Consider the following 6,109-nt stretch of genomic DNA (forward strand, 5'->3'; position numbering starts at 1 on the left):
TATTGAGTGGATTTAAAAGAGATCCCTCCAAAGATTAATTTTACTGGTAACAGAAAAACTTTCTAAAGTGAGTGCTTCTCATCAAACATAATCTTACTGCATAAACAGTTGCTATTTAGTAAGATGACTGTCCTTAAATCTAACCATAATGGGACCTCAATTACATAGATGGACTGTCGATTTAGTTTGACAACTTTATTTATGAGGAACTTAATTAGGAGTGCAATAGTATTCCTCATTGCCTTCTTTTTCTGTGTTTTGCAAAGTCACAGTGTCCATTTTCTAAGTGGCTTCTGCAAATAAAAATGAGCCTGGAGGAGCCTGGTCTGTACCCAGCCTCAGTGTCAGGGGCGGCTGTGACAGCACTGACTTACCTTCAGTGGAGGAAAGATATTTTAGGGTGATGGCTATGCAGGGGCAGTAAAACAGCACTGCTGCCAGAGCCTGTGGAGGAGGAGGCAGGATCCCCTTCTGTGGCCGTAGAGCTTGCAGGGGCCCCTCTGGACTACAGGGGCTGGGGTGCACCTCTGCAAGCCACTGATGTTGGACTGGGTCCTCCTTAGTGACATCATAGCACTTCCCACCTGTTCTTGTACTGTGCTGTGTACACCTAGGATTTGCAGCAGGGAGTTTAATTCCTTGGGAACAAGGGTAATGCATCCCAGGATTAAATGGGGATTGGTGCAGGCTTTTTAAGGATGGGAAAGGTCTGAGTGGGGGAATTAATCTGTGTTCTTCACCACTTCTGAGAGGAATCCTTCTCTTCCCTTTTGCTTACTTTTGTGTTTCAAAGGCTTGGTACATCTTTGTCAATACCTTGTAGTAAACACCAGTTTTAGTCTATATGTACAGAGACAGCTTTAGGAAAGAATACTGTCAGGAATCCTACCTTCTTCACAGGTGCAACCAGCTGCTATATAAGCAGCAGGGCAGAGCTAAGCAAAGAGCAGAACTGAGGCAGGGTGGGCAGGTCTGGACCTCTGGGTGATGTGACTGCGTGCTTTAGGAGTTACATCTCTATGATTCAATTACTGAATCATTCCCCTCGTTCTGTTAGGTTGCAGAAGTGTAGTTCTGTCGGGGACTTGCATCAGGAGATAAATGTCATGGTTTAGCTACGATGTCTGGGAATAATCTTTTAGGCAGAATGGTGGGATAGTTACAATTAAAGCCCTAGCAGGTTTTGTATTTGTTCTTCATTTCTTTGTATTACCCTGCTCTCACCAAAGTTGGTGGGATGATTCACCCATTTAAATAATATTTTCACTGGCATGGCTTGCCATTTTTATCATGTTGATGCTCTCTAATTTTTTTTTTTCCTCTGGCTGGTGGAAGCAATCGGAGTGCAGAAAGCAAATGGACAGCCCCAAAAACAGGGTTGGAGGGAATGGACAGGCAAAACCAGACAGGAGTCTGGTCATGAGCAGAAAGCAGTGTCTAGCTCCCAGCCTTACTGAACTGTTTGTTTCTTAGTTACTTCATGAGAGGAAGGAGCAGAGTGTGAGATGGTGATGCTGATAACATCACCTGTGATTCAGGGTGTTGGGGGGTCTGAAGGCTGCCTGTATGTGAAAACTGTTGACACAAAGTCTGGGAATTATGCAGAGCTTCAGGTGTGTCCTGCCTTACACAGAGCCAGAGCGGCCCTTAAAGTGGAACTATTTATGGGAGGTTGTCTGTTTTCTCTCGTGACTGTGGATGTTGTTTCTTGTTCCCCCAGCCTCTGAGCCCTAGCAGTTTGCACATAGATATAACTTTCCCAGATTTTCAAATCTGCCGTTTTCCCAGAGGAATGTCAGTTCCTGGCATGTAGCCCTCCTTTTATCATATTGAAGATCGCCTCGCTCACTGAGTGTTGGTAGCTTCTGGTAGATGACCAGCAGCCTAAATAAATATTGCCAGCTACCAGACCTCTCCTCTCTGCCCTCAGATGGAGACATTGTGGTTCACTTGATCCTGCCCTATATGATGCCCCATGCCTTCAGTTTCTTCAGCACAACCCTGGCCATGATCCTTGCCAAGGAGAGAGCAATGGAGGACGTTCGCCTTCCTTGCAATCTGAGTCAGGGGGCACTGGGAATCACAGAAGTGCTTGTAGGATGGGTGGTGGTGTGGCATGTGACTCTTCCATGTAACCAGTCCTCGTGTGTGTAATTGTCATGGAAAATGCCTCAGTGTATGTGCCAAAGCTGTCAAGATCACATGCTGGTTTTGCATATACTCTCCAACTTATCCAAATATTGTATTGCTGGGAATATCTCTTGAAAATCTAAAGGTTTAGACTAAATAATATCCATAAGTGACAATTTAAACAGAGACACAGCACTGTGTTTAACCTCATAGTTACTAACTGATACAGGTTCTATAAATCACAACTTTCTTGAGTTTTTTAAAATAGGAGTTTAATTTGCCATCTGTGGTAAAAAAAACAAACAAACTTGATTCTGTATAATTCTGCTCTCAAACCAAATCTCACCTTTCTTTTTTTTTTTTTTTTTTTTTTTTTTTCCTTATTCAGAGCTGCAATACATTTATATTTTGGTTAATGCATATGTGCCATGGCTAGTGACTGCTAGTTTAGCTGCTCTTAAGTTCTTATATTGTTGCTTCAGGTCAGAGAGAACAAAGGTCTGGTATTTTAAGGGATTTGGTGCTGCTAGATAAAAACATTTTGCATTCCATGCATGCTCAATCTCTAAAGATAAGTAGGGAGGAATACTGGAAAACCCTGGTATCTCAATGGAAACAACAGTCAGAATGTAACTTACCTTGTATGGTGGTAATTTGCATTCATCAACATATCTTTGTTTTTGTTTTCTCCTTGTTATAAAACCTTTTGCACTTCTTTTTAGTACTCATATGAACATTTGATGACTGCTGCTGTGAAGATTTTATCTTTGAAACAATTGTTTCCTGAGCACTTCATTTCTTCAGATAGTCCTATCAATGATTATAGCTTTGAGGGCTTTAAAACTGAAGTTACTTTAACATAGAGTAATAGTACTTGATAGTTTCCTCTGGGAGCCCAACCACTGTGTTAGCTAAAACAACTGTATGAAGAATGCTGTTCTCATGGCTCAAACACTTGTAATGCTGTCCCACCCAAATTAACCTCAGCATGAGGGTGACTTTTAATCCATGAATGAGATAAGCAATTTGTTATTGTCCCTCATATGTGAAGGTATTTCTTTCAACCAAATTAGTATTTAACTGTCTTTATTTTAATGGCAACAAAAAATCATATAGTTATAAAAGAGACAGGTGTTTTCAATCTGTTTCAGTCTGTTGTACAAAAAAAGAGACACTGCTGATTGACCAGCTGATATAGAATTCTGTTGGTGAATTAAATACAGGGTATGAAAGGATGCCTCTTTCTAAGTGAAGGAGAAGACTGGCTGACATTAGGTGAAAAACGTTAATGGCAGTTTCACTAAAATGAAATCTTAGTGCTGCAGTTCTTCCTGGCTGCACTGTATTTTTTTTTTTAAAGAAACCATCCCAGGAATTCATCCTAGCATGATAGCAGGACTGTTTTTAAAAAGTATCAATATAATCATGCATGTGCCTGGATCATGAAATCACAAAGTATCACAAGTTATCCCATCATGCTAAGGCACCATTTTTCTATTTTATGAGAATCTTTGGATGATTTCTTCCATTATGCTTTTTCACCTCATTTCCATACTGCTGCTGCTAACATTGCTAGCATTTTGTACCAGATGCTCTTCTGTCATTAAAGCAACTGCTTCCTCACTCTTTTGTGTGTGAAAACTTATCTACTATGCATATCAGGTGACCCAATAAAATCTATTTCAAATCTTGCTCCTTTTCTATCATGAAACCATCCCAATTAAAATACCTTGCTATGCTCTGTGCCCCCAAATATTCCATTATTGTTTTAGCTTGAATACAGTCCTGTCCTTACATATTCCTGATATGGTTGATGAAGATGGGTGACATGTATTCAGTGCTATTTTACTTATTAGATATCTTCACCTCTTGGGAAGTCTGACTGCATGTATTTTTCTACAGAAAATCTATAAAAGTAGGGTCTGATAATAGTACCTTGAGTGGCTGGCCCCATTGCCTACATGTACATAAACAGAGAGAGAGAAGGCCTATGCCAGATGAAAGAAATAATAGGTATCTGACTTCTCTGCATAATTAGAGGGAAACTAGCACATAAGATAAATATGAGCTTGTTATCAGCTGATAATATTGCTGCTTCTCTCCCATTGTATACAGCAGCAACCACATGGACAGAGGCAATGGCCCTTCCCCCTGTTTGTAAGGGAACTTTGCTCAGTCCTGGACCATCCAGGTATGTGACAGATCTAAGCTGATATCCGAAGCTTCAGGTGGAATTTTGCTCCCTCAAGAACTTAAAAGTATCTCATCAATCCTATATGTAATACCTTCTTGGGTGGCTAAATAGGACTGAATACCAGTGTGTATGTTACTACGTCCTTTTCTGTGTCTGTAAGCAATATGCTCATATGAGCAGTTTGAGGTCACCACCAGTGTTACCTGGATCCATACGCACACCTGCTTTGGGCCCTCATTCTCATCATACTTCTGTGGTGCAGTTTATGCTGGAGTAGATAGATATATATATATATAGTGGTGGCCAGAAGAGGCAACGTGTGTTTACTTTCTCTGCCTTGGCATCACTCTCCCATTGCTCCTCTCAGTGTTGAAGCAGCCTGCTTTGGAGTCAACTGGACAGCAGCGCCTGAGATGCAGACCTGGAAGGAACATGGAAGTGAGAAGGGAAAGTCTGCCCTCTGGCCTCATCACAGAGCTTCCTAGTTAGGTACCCACTTGGCCCTGCAAATTGTCTTTGGCTCTACAAATCCAAAGTAATTGAGCTGTTCAGGAAAAAAGTGGATCATAAAGGTATGAAAGGCAAATATAATCTGAAGATAAATCATACACAATTAATGGAGCTGGGGCTGTGAAGTTAATTTTCAGGGAAGATTAAATGAATCAGAAAGCAGACCCTTTTGAGCATGCATTGCAGTATACCTTCTTTGACAGAATTCTTCCCCTAGAGGCCCCTGGCAATCTGCAGACCTCCCCAGACTAAACCTAAGGGCCTTTCTGTAAATAAAGAAGGGACAGCCTCTGGAGGCAATCTGGATCTCTGTAAAAAGCCTCTTTGTTTCAGTCTGCAAGGGCTGGAAAATTCTTGGGCAGCAGAACTATGGATGCTGACAGGAACAACTCCTCCTGCTGGTTTGGCTCTCTGATGGGAGAGTGAGTGGCTGGCTCTGCTGGTGGATCTGAGACCCCATCCCTGCAGCTGAGGGAGACTGGCAAATTGCTGGGGCATCTGGCAAATGTAAAACCTTATGTACTGTTTGGGGCTTGCTCTCCATGACTGCCTTCTGCCTCTCCTGGTGCAGGAAGGTGGACAGCTTCCAGCTGAAACAGTTGATGGAAAATTCCTGCTAAGGAAGAAAAGCTAGAGGCTTAATTCTGGTAAAGACTGCAGTGATGGGCTGGGGCCAAACCTAGGAAGATCAGGGCATGGGCTGGTGCCATTCCACTGTGCCTGTTGTCTGTGAGGGATGCTGGGGTGCTTCTGCTGCTGTCAGGACGGGGGATGGTGAGTCAGGGATCTGCATTTTCTCTGGTTTTTCCTTTCTTTCTGCAGCAGGTGAAGCTCACGAAAATGTCATAGCTCAATGACCAAACTGGCTATGGTTACTGTTCGGAGAGGATGCCCTGCGAGGAGAATGCATAGAGCATCTGAATTACTTCACCACCCATGGAAATACTTTACAAATAAAGTTGCATTTATGTTTACGTTTAGTTATAAATTTCACGCTGGAATGGTTAATCTTGAATGTGTATAGGGGAGAACACCCAGCAATTAGTATTACATTAATGATTAATGACAGATTTGGTTGAATTTGAAAGTGTATCCTAAAGCTGAAAATCAATCCTTGGATTAACAGAATTTTGGACCCGTCCTAGGACTAGTAGATGTCCTCAGGCATTGTTGAAAAGGTTTAGTTTTCCTTCATTTTTCATATTTGAATTTGGTAATGTTACTTTCCTGTTGCTATTGTTCCTGTTCCTCTGTTTATTGGTTACTAATCTTAAA

Source organism: Cinclus cinclus, chromosome 3 (assembly GCF_963662255.1).
Source record: "Cinclus cinclus chromosome 3, bCinCin1.1, whole genome shotgun sequence".
Taxonomy (NCBI): domain Eukaryota; kingdom Metazoa; phylum Chordata; class Aves; order Passeriformes; family Cinclidae; genus Cinclus; species Cinclus cinclus.